Source organism: Rhinolophus ferrumequinum, chromosome 26, assembly GCF_004115265.2.
Source record: "Rhinolophus ferrumequinum isolate MPI-CBG mRhiFer1 chromosome 26, mRhiFer1_v1.p, whole genome shotgun sequence".
NCBI classification, from domain to species: domain Eukaryota; kingdom Metazoa; phylum Chordata; class Mammalia; order Chiroptera; family Rhinolophidae; genus Rhinolophus; species Rhinolophus ferrumequinum.
This window is the reverse complement of record NC_046309.1, coordinates 20,641,804-20,659,999: the sequence shown is the minus strand read 5'-3', so window position 1 is coordinate 20,659,999 and position 18,196 is coordinate 20,641,804.

Sequence of the window (18,196 nt, the reverse complement as noted above, 5' to 3'; positions counted from 1 at the left end):
GTGAATGATTTGGGCAGGCTTTGGGCTTTAGGTATGGTCTCTAGTTGCCTGGTACCTGCCTTGGGAAGATGCAGGCAGAGGACTCTGCCTCCTGGGGTGTACAGCCCAGGTAGAGGAGGGAGGGCTCCGGATTCGTTAGTTTGCATATCAGGTAACATCTCAGACAGCACTTTGCTGTCTCTACAAATGGATTAGCCCTGGGAGAGGCAGTCTCTCTCCAGCCAGAAAGGTTTTCTTTTTTTAAGATGTCAAAATGTCGTAATATACAATAACAACGACAAAGATGAATATAAGACTTGATTGGCCTGGGGAACAAAGTAGGGAGTTTGGAGGGGGTGAGCCTGTGGCTTAGGGACACCCAGACTGCGACGCTTAGTGACTACAATGAAAAGGGTGGGATGGGAAATTATCATCAACGGACTTGGACTCACATTCTGTCATTGATGGAGGCTTGCCTCATCCACCATGAATACTTTGCTATTTTGTTTGTAGTAGTATTTGCTAGCTTCTGTGCAGGTATGATGAAGCTTATAGTCTCAATTTGGAAAAACTGTTGTATTTTGGAAAAGATTCTATCTTAGCCCACAGAAACTACCGGGTTCCCCTTTCCTAAACCTGGTTAAATTCTCCAGGACCAACTGGCTCTTCTCCTTAGTCGAGCACTGATCTTGTCTTGTAATCCTCCCAATCCTGTCTGCCTTGCCCTGCTTCATCCAAACCATCATTCCCAGAGCTGTCCACCATGCCTCCTTAGCCTGGCCCAGCCTTCACCTAAGATACCTGTCTGCCTGGCGATCCTGCTCTACTTCCTAACCCTTCCTCCTGTCCCTGGGGAATCTATCCTGAAGTGCTTTTCTTTTGCTTCTCTGTCTCTTTTACCTTTAGCACCAACCCCGATATTGCCCTTGTCTGTGGTTCCTTAGATGAGTTTCCCCATTCTCTGTAATGGAAATCAGTTTACCTACCCCATTGCTTCCTGCAGGTGGATTTGGTGTCTGGAGTCTGGGGAGATGGAAGAAGTGGACGTGCTTCCATATCATTCTTCATTACAGTTTCTCCTCTGATGCTATAAAACAGCACAGATCTCACAGCTCCAGAAAGATTATTTACAATTGTTGTGACTTCATAGCAAAAGTATTCAACTCCCTTTTGAGCGAAAATAATGATAATAGTAACAACAAAACCAGCTAATATTCATTCAACATTTATCAAACCCCAGACACTGTTCTAAGCATTTCATGTATTTAACTCATTTAATCCTTACAACCATCCTATGAGGTTTGAACTATTACCAACCACAGTTTGATCATGAGGAAACCTAGGCACAGAAAGCTTAAGTAATCGTTCCTGGTGCTGGGAAATATAAGTCTTACTTCCCGTTTCTATTCCTCACGATACTTTGTTGTAGAAAGCAACGGAGTAGTCATTGGGAAATGGAAATGTAAACCACAACGAGATACCACTACACACTCACTACAATGACTAAAATACCGAGTGATGATGAAGGTACAGAACAATTGTTACTCACACAATGCTGGTGGGAATTTAAAATGGTGCTGCCACTTTGGAAAACTGTCTGGCACGTCCTTATAAAGTTAAACATACATCTACCATATGATCCAGCCATTCTACTCCGAGGTATTTACCCAAGAAAAAGAAAACTGTATGTCCCTACAAAGATGTGTTGGGAATGTTCATAATAGCTTTATGCATAATAGCTCAAAACTGGAAACAACCCAAATGTCCAAAAACTGTTGAATGGGTACACAAGTTTTGATACAGCCATATAATGGAATACTATTCAGCAATGAGAAAAAACTAACTACTGATACATGTAATAACATGGATAAATATTGAAAGCATTATGCTAATCAAAGAAAGGCAGACACAAAAGACCATATAGGACGTGTGGTTCCAGTTGCATGAAATTCTAGAAAAGCCTAACTATAGTGACAGAAAACAGATAAGTGGCTGCCAGGTGTTGGCGGGTGGAAGAGGGGATTGACCGGAGAGGGCAAGAAGAAACTGTTCTGTTTCTTGATTGCAGTGATGGTTACACAGTTGCATACATTTAACAAAACTCATTAAATTATACATTTAAAAGTCATTCATCTTATTGTATATAAAGTATAACTCAATAAATCTGATTTTAAGAAAGAAAATGATACACAGCTCATTAAAAAAGAAAAGGAAAAAAAACAGTTCTAGTTTCAGAGTGGCAATCAACATGCTATCTTATGTTAGACAAATTGCTTCATATTTATGGCAACAATTTCTTCCCTAACAAGAGGGAAGAATAAATGTCTTATCTAATGCACGTGTTTATTCTGAAGACTAAATAAGATAATGGTTAATAGATGAGAAAATACTTTAAAGAGTGATTTTTTTTTTAAAGGTCTATTTTTGGCATAGGACATCAAAGTTTCCCAGAAAGTTCACTTCCTCTATTGCATGCTGTCACCAGGTGGCTCTGTCCAAGATAAACAGCCCTTTGATAGCCATCACTCAAGACACCCAGAAAAGTGGCCACACCCACCCAAATTAATGCTGTCCATCTTAAGATGTGGTTAGGGCAACTGGCAAGTCTGTCAGATAAAAATACATATTGAAATGGAGCAAAGTGTGAAGAAGAAATAGAGACATAAGTCTAATTGTAAATTTAGAATTAGACATTGTCTAATTCTTACCGTTGCTGCACAAGTAGCTAGTCTGGATTGAGGAATCAGGCAAATGTAGGTTTAGGGTCAGGATGTACACTTCTGAGCTGTAGACCCTGGATAAGTGTTAACTCATTTCTAAGCCTCCTTCACCAGGGGAAAAAAAAAAAATTGTGATGAGGATTACACGAGGAAATGTATGAAATAACTTAGTGCAGTGCCTGGCACAGAGGTGCTTCATAATAATAATAATAATAATAATAATAATAATAATAATAATAATAATAATAAATAGTGATAATCATTAATAATAATAACTTATGATTACTGGGGTTATTCCTCAATTTTTGTGTAACTTCTGCTTTATCATCACTAATAACTTCCTTAAATCCTATTTCCTGGGTATAGCTTGTTAATCTGATGTGATAAACATTGAGTGCTTTGGGAATACAAACATGTATACTTTAGAATCAGTAGGAAACCTGGTAGTGACCAATGAGCATGATAAGGGCAAGATTACTCATTGTCTCTAGACCTCAGTTCCACCCATCCTCTAAACATTGATAGGGTTGTCACCCACATTCGAAATCCACCCGACTACATTCCAGTCTCTGAGGAAATTGCTCCCCTGGAAGTCCATTCTCAGTAGCAGATTGTTTCTTTTTCAGAGATCATTTCTCACTTGGTATTTTATTAGTTGGTCCCTCTAGCGGCCTGAAAGCAGTAAGACACTCCACAAAGCAGGTTCCTTGTAGGTGTCTCACGGTCCATTTTCATATCACTGAGAAGCCTCCAAAGAGTAATGTTTGGCCGAGGCCTGCCGTTTTTTGTTGGCCAGTGTCCTTCTCTTCCGAAGCCATTTATTTTCTCTTTCGTTTTTCAATAAAACACAATTAAGGATGTAGTAATACATATTCTCTAGAGAGCTGAGATTTTAAAAAAAGTTCTATAGTTTGTTCAACATCTGAACTACTACATTTTTCATTTTATGGTCAGAGCAGATCACAGAACATAATTCCCACTTAAAGCTTTAATATTAGAAAATTAAGCAGGAAAAACCAACTCTGAATAAGATTTGAAATTCATCAAATTCTACAAGTTTAGTTTATGTTGTAAAAGCAAGGTAAGTTAAAAAAATGAGGACAATCAGTTTTTAAAATTAGAAAACCCAGTTGATAAAATTACTAATTGCTTCAAAAATAAAACAAATGTTATATAGAATAAGATTGGTATACTAATAAATGTCTTCCTTAGTCAGAACCGTATAGTCATGTTAGGTAATTGTTTTAGCTGAAATTCAATGATTCTTTTGGATCGCCTCCAGTTTGCAACTCTCTTAGTTCATAATGCCACAACAGATCATTATTACTATAATGGTTTTTCTTCCTTTCCTCTTTGTAATTATTTTATTCAAGTATAGCATGCATACTTGAATAAAATAAAAAAAGTGTACAGATCATACATTTACAGTTCAAAGCATTTTCACACTGAAATGCCTTTGTGTTTTCTCCCAGGAGCCATTCTCTCCATCAAAGGTAATACCTGTCTGGCTTTATCATCATAGACTTGTTTTTCTGATTTATAACCTTATATAAATAAAATCAGACAGCACGTACTCTTTTGTGCTTGTCTTTCTCTCTCCCCACCCCAACATTATTTTTGTGAGATTCATTCCTATTGCAGTGGCAGTTTGTTCATTTTCATTACTATGTAATAGTCTATGGTATGAATATGCAGTACATAATTTATGTAACAAACCACTCGTAAGTTATATTCAGAAGAAACGTGGAGAATGTACACCAAAGGACAGATTCTAGAAGGCGGATAGCAGTGCTAGTCCAGCCTAAACTTCCATCAGCATATGTTCTTCCAGTCCAGTGTCTTGCCCTCGTTCTGTCTTAATGATCTCTTCTGAAGAACAGAATTCCTTATTTTAATGTAGCCCAATTTATCAATCTTTTTTCTCTAAGGGTAGTGCTTTTTGTGTCCTGCTTAAGAAATCTTTGCCTAGACCAAGGCCATTAATAAAATGTATGGTATCTTCTAGAAGCTTTATTGTTTCACCTCCCATATTTAGAACTGAAATGTGCCTAAATTTTTTTTAGTGATACAAGGTAGGGTCCAGATTCATTTTTTTGCACCCCCGCCCCATATGGCTATCCAATTTAACCAGCATTTATTAGTGACAAGACCATTGCTGTTCAGTGTCACCTTATCCTACTGGTTTTAAATAACACTAACCAAATAAAATAAAACCTGAGAAAAATGCTCTTTCCCATCACCTATACATACAACCTTTTGTGCCTATGAGTATCTGGAATCTGTGTTAAATGATTTCTGTACATTTCTGTTTTGCTAAGGCAGACATGGGGTTTTTTTTAGATACATTTTAATGATCCTTAAACTTGGATTTTTGCCATGGTTTTAAGAAAGCAACTTAAATTGGTTTTTGTTTTGCTTTTTTTTTTTTTAATTGTCAACAAATAAAAGGGATAATGCTTGAGGTTAAACTTCCTTCCCAAGATAAAGTATATTTTTGCTGAAAAAAATTTGTGCTTCTATAAAATGAAAAAAGAGCAGACTTATTGGAATGCAATTAGCATCATGTAACTGGAAGATACTTAAGTTTCTTAGATTATTGAAATATTGTAAAAATTTTCTTTTCTTTTTTTTTTAAAGTGTTGGCTTCCAAGAGTCAAGAAAAATCACACATTTCGCTTAGGTGTTCAGAGAGGTAGCGTGATAATAGAGAGAGCTGAAAGAGCGTTGGATTTGGAGCCATGCTTCTGAGTTTCCATTACTGCTCTGCCACTAGATGCTTTTTCAATTCTTCTTCATTTTCTTCTTTCATACTATTAAGTAGGCCAGATCAGTATTCAATTTTTTTGTCCTGGTGTAACTGTGTCACATTTGTTTCATTGTCCAACCTACTCCTGTGTGCCTGCCTGGGCCACAGTCTGACCCCTGTTTATTAGTTTCATTTTCAGCTTTACATCCTATCCAGGAAGCTTTCCCGAAGGCAAGAAGACAAAAGGCTATGTATTGCAAAGCAGTCAACTTCCCTCCTCTGTAATTTCAAATAATTATTACTAAAAACTTGCTTGTTACCACGTTAAGCAGAGAACTTAGAATAGTCTATAATTCCTGACAGATGGATCCCTCTTATTTCTCTTTTCTCAATTTTTGTTACCAAAAGTCGTAGACATTATTGGCTTTTCTTGCAATACAAAAGTATTGATTTTTCCAACTATCCTAAGCAAATGTGTAGTTCCTCTTTCATGTTCTCAGCTAATTCCACCTTGTGACCAAACACATGTATTTATTTGCCAAGAGCTTAAAGGGTAAAAATAAGTTTGTGATTATGAACTTGGTGACATCCATTGACATGATTCATTTATCTCTTCCCCTTGGGCGAGGGCCTAGTTTCCTGCTTTTTTTTTTTCCTTCTTTGATTCCTCTGAAACTGTCATGGCGTCGGACGTATGATGGGAATCATAGTAACTGCAATGGAAATGACATTATAATGACATTAAAATTAGCTAAAGGTCAGGTCTCCGGTCATAGGGATTAGCTTTGCTGGATGAAACTGGTTCTTGTTTTTTTCCAGCTGCAGGTGGATACAGTCACTTGTTACTTGTGTAACCAGTGACACACCTCACATTGTACCAGGTGAATTTCCTATTTTGCCTGTCCTGCCTCATCTTGACCAGGTAAGGACATGGCCTGTTCCAGGAACCAGCATATAGTGGGAGGCAAGTGCAGGGGGCTGATTTACGTCGGAATGCACATCATTTGTGATCAGACACTCTCCAAGGAGGATTTTAGAAAACAACCTCCATTCTGGCCCTGGAAACACCTTGCGGGACAGATAGCATCACGTCATGGAACAGTCTGTCCTCCACACATGCAAATCGTGATGGGAACTGGAATTAGACCCTGATTTACAGGGTCTCAAGGATAAAGTGAAGATTTAGATTATGAAAAAAAAGTTACAACTGGAATTGTCTAATTTATATTGTTAAAAATTTCAATCATTTATTCATTCAGTGCAATAATTATTTATCAGAAGCTACCATGGGGAGGTATCATGTTAGATCCTGAGCCCTTGACTTCAAAAAGATGGTGGAGCGGGGGTGTCAGAAAATAATCCACTCCTTTCCCAGCCAATATAAAACAGCACTGGTGACATTATACTTCAAGGAATGGTCTGCTGGTCTCTGAACAGCTATAAAAAAAGAGGTGGTTTGACTCATTCAGTTTGGCTCAATCAGGCTTCCCTGATGGGTTTCGCATTAATCAGGTAAAGAGGCAGGGACAAGCATTCCAGGAAGGCGGAATAGCATGTGCACGTGCCCCATAGTGGCAGTGATAATGCAAGGAGGAGGGACGTAAAGAAGGCCGCCATGGCTAAGGTGGAGGAGAGCATGGGAGCCAACAAGATGAGTCCAAAACTAGTTTGGTTAAGGAGCTTTGCCTTTAGATGAAAATCTTATTTCTTTCTCAAATTTCAATGAGCGTTTTAATGCAACGTCTAAATTGTATTTATTTTTGAGGTTACCTTTTTAGTACAAGAAATACTAGCTTTCCTTTTACAGTAGTAATATTACTTTTATTTTACAATCAGTTGATTTAAAAAACAGAGTGAACTTTAATAATTTTGTAATCAACATGGTTATGGCTGTGCATGGAATTAGAAAAAATTATGAAGGCTCAAGTTTGAAAATATTATATTAGACCAGTATTTGGCAAATTATGGCCCTCCCCACCTGCTCTTATAAATAGCATATTATTGGAACATGGTCACATTCATTCCTTCACTCTGCCTATGGCTGCTTTTCCTACACTGGCAGGGGTGAGTAGTTGAGACAGAGACGTTATAGCCTCAAAGCCTAAAATATTTATTATTTAGCCTTTGATAAAAAGAATGTGCTGACCCCTCTACCAGGCTACACTAGTAAAGCATTTCAAAAACTTAACATCAGATATTTGTGACTTTGAAAGGCACAGATACATTTAAGAGCCACTGTGTTGTCCTTTTACTGTATTGTCCCTTTTCTATATTCAAGGCAGTTGAGTGTCTTTCTACAGACCAGGAGCATTCCGGGACACCTAAGCCTCAAGGCCACGTGGGAACATTGGGCTGTTGTGAAAGGTTCTTTGTTTACCGTTGGACAGGATGGATTCTGTCTTCTCCTCACATTCTGTTTGATCAGAAACACTGTGGCCTAATACAGGAGCAGACGAATTCCTGAGGGCCTGAAGCTCTACTAAAGATTAGAGTAACACTTGCACTTCAAAGGATCCTGGTAAAAAGAAGGAAGGTCGATAGCTTTGAATTCTTAATGGGATGAGGCAAGGGCACCAGGGAGAAGGCAACTGGAAACCATCATTCCGAAAGGAGCCTTTTGCAGGGCAGTGTGGGGACTGCTTCACCTGGTACTCAAGGTCCCGCCCTGCTCTGGTTTCCTTTTCCTTTTCAGCTTAGTGAATATATTCTGACTAGGTCTGCCAGTCAGTATGTTTGCAGGAGACCACTGCTCCTGGTTCCCTGTGTGTGTCCTCTGAATGGGTGGTAGGCCTGTCTCTGCACTACTGTTAGTTAACATTATGAGCCTTTGCTACGTCCCACATACTGTTTCCAGGGTTGGCCATCTGGTATCTCACATCATCCTTACACTGACCTCAAGAAGTAAGTCCTATTTTTATCCCTATACACAAAGGAGGGCATGGAGGTGTAGAGAGATTTAGTAACCTGTCCAAAACCACACAGCTGATGCTTCGCAGAGTGCAGATCTGAACCCAAGATTTGACTCCAGAGCATGTATTTTAATCACTTGTACACCCTGCCGAGGTCGCAGTGTGCTTAGAGCCACACACCTGCGCTTTGGGGGCGGAGTCTCCCATTAAGTGGGTGAATGTTCTTAGTGTCAATCCCTGAAGAAGGAGCAAGGGTTTAGGCAGGAAGCTGGGACAGGAAGACTGGTTTTGGACAGGTTGGAGGAAGAATTCCTGTCCCTGCACTTGGATTTTTTTCCTTCAGACTAGAGTTTTAGAAAGGCAGCGGTCTAGACATCAGCTCTTGCGTTGGGAGCTGCTACGATCTGTCCTTCCATGTGGAAACAAGGCCTCGTGGAAACAGAGCGCAAGCCATACCTTGAATCCCAAATACAGTGTTTCGAGTTACTTTGTGGACTTAGTTTCCTTTTATTAATCTCTTACAAAGTCTTGTTGAAATATCCTGGCCTCACCTCACTTGTGTTAAGGGAACAGACCATGGTCTACATTTAACCAGACAGAATGATGTGCCCTGACTCTGAAGATAACAGGACAATAACAAGTAGAGAGCCCTACATGTCAGTTTCTGGAGACAAGTTCAAGTTACACGTCAGAAAGTTCTTCAGTGAAGAACCCTTCTCAACCTCTAGCATTGGATGGTCTGTATTTTAGTGTGTTAGGGAATCCCTTTGAAATTCTGCAAAGCTCTAAGATACAAAAGGGATGATATGGTTCCCATTTGGGGGGAATGTTTTCAATCTGCTAGAGAAACAAATATATATACGTATATATTAATACAAAAATACTTATATATTACATATAATATGTACACACCATATATATGTGTGTGTATACATATATCATAATATAAAATGTGATAAATTTCATAGCAGCAAAATAAACAAAATATGTTTGCATGGGGGTGATGCAGTCATGCCTGAGTGGGCATATCTTTTCTTTAAAAAGAAACCCCTCTGGAACTTTGTTCAGGGCCTATTGGCCAGGGAGATGTAAGGGAGACTCTGGTAGAGTCCAACACACGCTGTTGCAAACATGCACAGAGGATGACAAGGGTAGCACAGTGGGAGGTCGGGGAAAACGAGACTGGTTGGCCACCAATTTGGCAACTTGGAGGTCGTGGATGACCTTGGCAAGAGCAATTTCCATGAATGGTGGAGACGAAACCTAGGTAGAGTGTGTTCAAGAGAGAATGAGCCGTGAGAAAGTAGAGACTGAAAGTGTGGAAATCTTTTTCATGGATTTTTGCTGTGAGGGAGAGCAGGAAAATAGGTAGTAGGTAGAGAGAGTTGTGAAGTCAGGGAGGTTTTGGTGAGGTTTTTTAATATTTTTGTTTAGGAAAGTGTGTTTGTCAGCTGATGAAATGATCTAATGGAGAGAGAAAATTTGATGATACAGGCAATAGCATTACTGTAAGAGCCAACTCCTTGAGTATGTAAGAAATGATTAGATGCAGTGCGCAAGTGGAGGAGTTGGCTGTATACTAGAACACAAATGTTTGCTCTTCACAATAGGAGAAAAGCCAAAATAAATGGATTTGTCAATGCAGGCTGTAAAACAGGCTCAGAGAGGTCAGATGTGCAAATTTTACACAGATAGTGTAGAACAGCGCTGAAACGCAAACCGAAGCAGAGCAGTGTGGCCCTGGCATTTCTTATTGGTGGCTATGTTGATCATCTGTTGCCAAAATAGTGCTGTGTAACAAGCCTGTGTAACTCCAAAACTCAGTGCCTCAAGAAACAATCATGTATTGTTTCTCATGCATCTGGAGTCATCTGGGCTTGGCTCCCACAGTCACCAGAGGCAGATTGGCTCCATTCACCTACAGACTAGCCTGGGTATGTTCTCATGGGGACAGCAAAAGTGCAAAAAACCAAATTGGTAACAAAATTCAACCGAGTAAATCTGAAGATATAATTGGCTGTATTAAGGGATTCATGATTTGGGCAGCACCCTTTCTAGCAAGTAGAAGCCTGCTCCAAAGGGTTGTACAAAATGGAAGGTTTTTATGGGAAGAAGGGTGTGGCAGGGGAGTTGTTAGCAAAAGGAAAGACAGAATTATTTTTAGACCAGGCCATCTTCTTTTGGGGAGAAGGGAACTTCAAGCGTTTTGTTATGCAGATTGCCTCTTCTTCCTATGGTGGTAGTGATGGTGGTGGTGGTGTGTGGTGGGCGGTGGTGGAGTGGGGGGGTGCGGCCCCTTGTGACAGATTACTTCACTGGTGCTTGACCAGGAAATTCCAGACTGGTGAAGATTATATTTCTGGGAGAGGTTGAAACTGCAATTAGATCAGGTATTAAATCTAGGTTGCGTACCATGGGCTTTTGGCACGAATGATGCCATTTTGGGTCTATGGTTTTCTTTTAAACAAAACTCAGTTGTGCAAGTGCTTTTCAGTCTTTGATCGTCACAGCCTCCTAAAGTCCCACTGATGAAAACAAGTCACGTGGCCCAGCCCAAAGTCAAGGGGCGAGAAAGTTCAGTCCCCCCGTGTGTGGGGGTGTTGGAAGAGGGAGTGAATAGTTATCAACAGTAACTGATTCTACCACATTGATTAACTAGTAAGACATATGAAGGACAGGCGACTCCATCAGAATATTTAATGTTTAACATGTATAAATCAACTAACCTTGAGACATCTTAATTCATGGCTTTTCACTAAAGCACAAGAAGTTCCCTTAGTTCTAACCATAAATTCTTATAGAATATATGTAAGCATTAAAATCATATTTCAACGTAGTGTGGAATATATCAAAATACATTTATTTGATTTACGTGTTTTTCTTTTTTTGCTTTTTTCTTATTCTTTATAGCTTTTGAATTTTATGCCATATAAATTAGCACACCCATTTGAAAAATCAAATGTTATAAAAAGTAAAATTAAACTTATTTGCACCTTCAATCAGAGCATTAAAGTATATGGCTCTTAGACAACTGATATTTGAATGATAAAAATAGAGAAGTCAGTTTTATTCCTAGTTAATATTACTAAAGTTAAACCATATCTGTACTTTTCAAATTTATATTGGCATATTTTTAAAATATGCTACTATAACATGCTAACGTAACCATTCCTTAGGGGCCACAGACTAATAAACGCATTCTAGAAGAAAGCAAAGACATTTTAAAAGATAAAAGACTTACAAGTTTCTGTTTGAAAATTTTAAGCAAATTACTTTAAGATATGCTTGTCTGTTATAAAATGTATAGGAGAACAACTATAAAAATCACCTAATATACTAAGCAAACTAATCAAAAGAATCCCCCCAGATTAATACAAGAAAGTTATTAATATATACTTATATGTATTATATTGATCATTTATTAGGTAATGTCATCATAGACTATTATTTTTCTGTGTTGATGCTTTTGTTTTAATATGGATGTCTTTTAACTGCGATAACAGATGGGAAAAAGAAGTAGGAAAAAACAGTGTTTATATGCAACTATAAATCCAGCCATAGATATTCTACTAGGAAATCCTTCAGTCTTTCTTATTTGCACTTCTATAGTCTATTGCTAAAAGGATTTTTCACTTTTTGTTTGGACAACGTGGAAATAGGTCGAGTACCAGACTCTCCCTTGTTAGAACTCCCATGGAGGTCGGTAAATGGTAGCACAGGCCGGTCTGTAACAGCCTTACAGGCTGTAACAGGTTCAGATCATATACATCGCCTCCAGGGTGGAAAAACAGGAATCCACTGAAGGATTTTCAGCCATTAAACCTGGGGCTTCACCCAGCAGTCTGTGCTCTCCTGGAAAACTGTCCTTAACAGAGTTCTGATTATAGTGCTGTCCTGCAAGCTGCAATTAGTGGGGGTGTCTTATCTCTGCTGCTAAAAATACACTCCGAAATCTAGCCTGCAGTAGCCTGAGGGAGGAGAACAGAGGGTGGGGAACAGACTGGGGGCCTTCCCCCAAAGCGCTGCCGGTGCTTCTTTGCTGACCCAGGTCCTGGAATTTACCAGCACCAATCTTCCAATTTTCTTATTTCCTCCTGGGGACTGACTGAAATTGTCCAGACATGCCTGTGTTTAGATTACTTCTGAAGCCACATAATTTGTCATTGCCAAGGGTTGCTTTGCACCTCTCAATTGGTGTGAAAATATTAGGATTGTTATGCTAATTAAAATATTCTCTGACACCTGCGCTTTCTGAGGCATGGGCCAAGGAAAGGCAACGGGAAGCTCCTGAGCCCCTCCAGGGAGCGGGATTTCAACCTCAGGTGGCCCAACGTTAGTCAGTTTCCTTTCACAGACATGTTGGGGGCTTCTCTATCCCTTCTTCACCCTGAACCATGACCTTACAAAGTTGTTAGTAAAGGGAAGCGAAATATACCACCCCAAAATATGCCTCTTTGGTATAATGATCATTTTGAGCCATTTATTTTTAAGAAAGAGCAGACACAACAGAAGCTCTGAAAACTGAGAAGTTACATTTATAAAGGAAATCTCCATTTGTAAGGAGCATACCAGGAAGAGGAGGATGACTCTAAATCTCTAGAAACTATTATCATTGGAGAAGACAAGGACTTAAATCTGCACAAACTTCCCATCGTTGATGGTGTTGTTCCTGGTAACCTCCCAGAGCTGGCCTCCTCTCCTTACCCATAACACTTTTTGTCTTTAGCTGGAGATGGTATTTAAGACAGTGCCTTGGGCCAATTCAGGGAGTTACATAGTTTTCCTTGGTATTGTGGGGATGTAAAAATTAATTTTTCTTCCTAACCTTCTACATCCTTCTGTCTGGGCAAATTATCAAATTATCACAAAAAAAATAACAAAATTTATTATGGATGTCCATAAGAATATGAGACCCAAGGACACATTTGGGCAGCTGAGGATTACATGCCATCCTGGAGCTAAGGAGGGTAGTTGTAGGGTGTGGTTTGGGACTCCAAAGGGCAGGAATGCAATTTACCTAGAGATGGAAAAAGTAAATGTGTGATAAATAAGTGTTTGTTGGGCCATTTTTAACAATGAGACACAGAGAAGACCTCGAACAAATGCCTTTCGCTAGGTTCCTCCCTGTCTATCACACTTACTTCATATTAGACTATAGTTATCTATGATATCTCCCTTCCTGGAGCAGGTCTTCTATCTAAATTCCTTGTATGCAGTTAGAGGTCAAAGGTCTTTCCTGAGTCTTTCGTTGCTTAAAACTAACCAATTTAAAATAGTCAACATCCCAAAAGGCATATATATTGGGGTGGCAAACTCTGCTCTCCCTCAGTCTCTCCCATGTAAACAGAAAGTATACATGTTATTTATTTCTGTTTTTCTCCTATTAATCTGTCTTTTTATTACAGGTGGTCTCTCAGCCAAGAACCTATAAGGATAGAGGGAAAATTATTTTTCTTCCCCTACATTAGGGATATTTGGTCTTTAAATACCACACAATATTATATACAAAGCCCTTTAAAAGAGGAGGCAAGGCAGTATCTAGCAAAGTGAATGTGTATTAAAATAAATCATGCAAGCTACCTAATTTATATAGAATACAATAAAGTCATGAGAAGTTTTTACATGTGGCAATTCTGTCTGTCTTGACACTCCTATGTTTTAAGACAAAAGTATAAAGAAAAAAAGATACAGAAAGAAAAAAAAAGGGAAAAGGATTAGGATGATGCAGTATTTCATCTGTCACGTCCTTAAGACTACAAATCTTGGAGTCAGGCTTTCCCATCCCTGTTTTGCCATCTCCAGTAAGTCACCAGCACCTACTTTCCAAATAACTCTCTCCTGTCCACTCTGCCACAGTCTTACTCAGACTCTCAGCATTTCTTACTTGGATTACTATCACACCAACCTCCCAATTTCTGAGTCATTTACTCTTCTCTCCCTGCTAATCAGAGTAATCTTTCTAAAATCCATATCTACTTATGGGTGGCTCACCCTCCTATTTCAATTAATACTCAATAACGGATGTTGACATAGAACACACATGTCTTCAGAGACTGACCCCTGTTCCAGTCTCATTTTGCAGCTACTCCTACTTGGTTTTCCTACCTCCCTGCCTCTGTCTGGAATTCCTCTCTGCCCTCCATCCTTGTTCCAGTTAAGTGTTTATCCATACACTTGAGTAAGTTAGAGAATTGGCTTGTGAAGGATGGAGTTACCTATTCCCCTGTGGTTACAGAAAATAAGGCTACTTAATATCTACTCTCATCCATTAACTTGGAAGCATGGCATAATTCAAACCAGACCTCAAAATAATTTTTATGAGTGTAGAATTTTGAGATAAATAAGTGTATTATTTTTGCTGTTTTTAGTTTTTTAAACCTAACCCCAGTAGATAAAAATGTGCTTAAAAGTTTCTTAATAGAAGTGCCTCCTTGTATTTAAATTAAGTTAGATCTGGCCCATTGGGTGGAGGGGGACAGGGGGAGGAAGGAGAAAATTGCAATCTCATACACAACAGACAAAACACACATCAATGGGTAAAGCCATTGGTTAGTGCGGTTTTTGGAACAATTTTTCATTCCTGATAAATCATAGCTAAGTCTTCCTCGCTTATTTGAAGCCAATTTTTAATGGGAAGTGAACTGTAGAGTCAGTTACACCTTTAGAGGCTCAATTTTAAATTTACCTACTCAATCTCTGCGTGAAAACTTTATATCACCATTTATTTGGTCAATAAGGGAAGAATTCAAAGAGCTCACACAAAAAAGGTAAGATTAATTTAAATCTGAATTTATCTACATGCCAACAGGGACTGATTCCACAAGAGAAGGTCATTCATTAATCAAACCGTAACTGATCATGGTGGAGGCCCAAGTGTTTGGTGCCATATCTAGGTGAGTGAATTCTACAGAGAGAACCAAGGGGACAGGGGGCCAGATAGGGAGAGTAGCAGGCCAACAGCAGAGGAAAGGCCTTAAAAAGTCAGAGATGAAAGATGATGAGATTCTTCATAGCGCCATCAGATTTAGGGAAAGCACTTTCTACTGTTTCTTTACCCTGTACCTTTCACTCCTATCCACCCACACCAGTTGATATGCAAAACTTGCACTTACCTCATTTCCTTCAAATACACAGAAACTTATATTTGAATTTCAAAGTGTTGGTCTCCTAAGAGCTTTACTATAAGCGGATACAGAGGACTCTGCTTTAATTTTAAACTTACAGCTTATACTTTTGATTCTTTTATTCTCCATTTTTTCCAATTTCCTTCCAGTTTCATAAGGAGAGTAAGAAATGTAATGGTGTTAAGAAGAGCATTCTTGGGAGCGGACAGGTGGCTCAGTTGGTTAGAGCATGAGCTCTGGGCAACAGGGCTGCCAGTTCGATTCCCATATGGGCCAGTGAGTTGCACCCTCTGCAACTAGAATGAAGACAACGAGCTGCCACTGAGTTCCCAGGCAGCCGGATGGCTCGGTTGTTTGGAGCGCGTGTTCTCAACCACAGGATTGCCAGGTTCGACTCCCACAAGGGGTGGTGGGATGTGCTCCCTGCAACTAAGATTGAAAATGGCGACTGGACTTGGAGCTGAGCTGTGCCCTCCACAACTAAAGGATAGCAACTTGATTTGGAGCTGATGGGTCCTGGGAAGAACACATTGTTCCCCAATAAAGTCCTGTTCCCTTCCCCAATAAAAAAATCTTTAAAAAAGAAAAAAAAAGAAGACCATTCTATAGTGTTAAGGGAAGGCCAGACATGCAGGTGTATCTTCATCTGTCACCATTTTCATGGTTTGTTTAGATAAAAATACAGCTTTAAGTACCAAGCTCTTCTACAAAACAGGTTATTTCAAAACTGAAAGTTGCAGAACTTTGTGTCTGAAACATGTATTACATACTCCCATTAGAGAGAAAAAATGATCATGGATATAATTTTTATAAAGTTGCTTAAATAATGCACAAACAAAACCAGCAATGAAACTTACATTTAGAGCTCTTACACAGCTATAAACTGAAACAAATCTATCCACTAATATAAAGCAAACCATAAAGCAACAACATTAAAAATAAACTGTTAATTTAATATGACAGATGCTGCTGCTTTACTCAAAGTCAGTTGTAGGTATCAGCTCTAGAATAGAAAGGTGTAGCTCCTGATATTGTCCTCTTTTTGATGTTTCTAGCCACCTGTTTACATAAATACTGTATTTCCATAATTCACTAGTATAATGCCTTTGAGAATCTTTTATTTTTATTGTTATCTCAGGATAGCCAAATCTATTGAGTAATCACAGAAGCCAATTTTAATGAGATGGTACTACATAAGTCCATAAAGACATTCTTTCCTTCCCTTGAAGATAAATTTAGCATTCAGTGTTAGTTAAATCTACTTCAGTTGGTTATCTAACTCAATTATTACTGCACTTGAGAACAGAAAACTGTCTTTGTTCTACTCTAGCTCCAGGATAAACCGAGGGATGACAAAGCCATAATTGCCAATCTTAGGCATTCAGCGAACACTTTGTTAATAGTAGCTAACTAATTATTTTTCCATGAAGTTTAATAAAGAGATGCTTTAATTTCTCCTTCAATGTGATGACATTGGCATTTAAGAAAGATTAGTTTAGACAGATTGAATTGTATAGAAATTGGGGTTAGGGAGGTGAAGTATAAGACTTATGCTAGATTTCTACTTCCTGTGGAAGCTGAGGGGATCAAAACAGATGAATATAACCTATAATTTCAAAGGAGATGTGATAAGACTTTATTTTTTTTAAGATTTTTATTAAAAATATAGCTAACATACAACATTATATCAGTTTCAGGTATATGCCACAGTTGTTCAAAGAACTTGATTATTGACTGCATATTAGGTACACAAGAAGGAAGAATTTAAATTACTCTTAAATCTTGGGTTTTTTTTGTTTTTTTTTTTTGAATAAATTTAAATCCTGAGTAAAAGGAGTACTTTTGTTGTAGAATTACCAACAGTAAGAAGATTAGATTGAATCACGGGATAGGCCAAATGTTAGTGAATACATTTAGGGCAATGTTTTCCCAAGTGTATTTTGCGAGAAGCCAAAACACAAGGCAAAACAAACACAAGTTAAGAAATCAATCTGTTCTGTACTCAAAAAATTGGGGAAACACTGCATATTATTATCAAGCTCTTGGAAGCTCACAATGAATATTAGTTAATAGAATCTTTGACAAGTTCTACAGTAAAGAAGCTTCTTGATTTTATTAAAATCAGAGTTTCTCAAGATTATTTGAATGTGAAGATTTTTATTCTCAAGTGCTAATTTAGGGGACAAGGAACAACAATTTCAGGATGCTCCAGGGAACTCAAGAGAAGAGGAATTAAATAAATTAATTCTCAACTTAAAAGTGTTGAAATTTCAAAATAATCGTATATACTTTCTTGTCTTACTTAGTCCTTAGATATCAGAACACTTTATCCACTAATCTGAGTTATTCTAAGATATTTAAAACAACGTTTGTTCTGGAATTTCTTTCCTGAATTAAATTTTAATTTTGTTTCAACCGAACTCAACTGAAATATTTTCCTCTTCTTTTTTTTGTTCTTTTTCAACTGATATATTTTGAATATAAATTAAAGTAAAGCAAACAAAATCATAGAATTAATTAAGAGGGGAGCCCTTCAGTAACTTTAATGATATTAAATAGCTTAAGAAAATATTTCTTCAATTTTCAAAAAAAAAAAAAGTATGGTTTTATGGGGTGAATTATGCCCCTCACAAAATATGTTGAAAATTTAACCCCAAGTACATCAGATTGTGACCTTGGTACTGAGGTTGTTACAGATATAAATGGTTAAGATGAAAT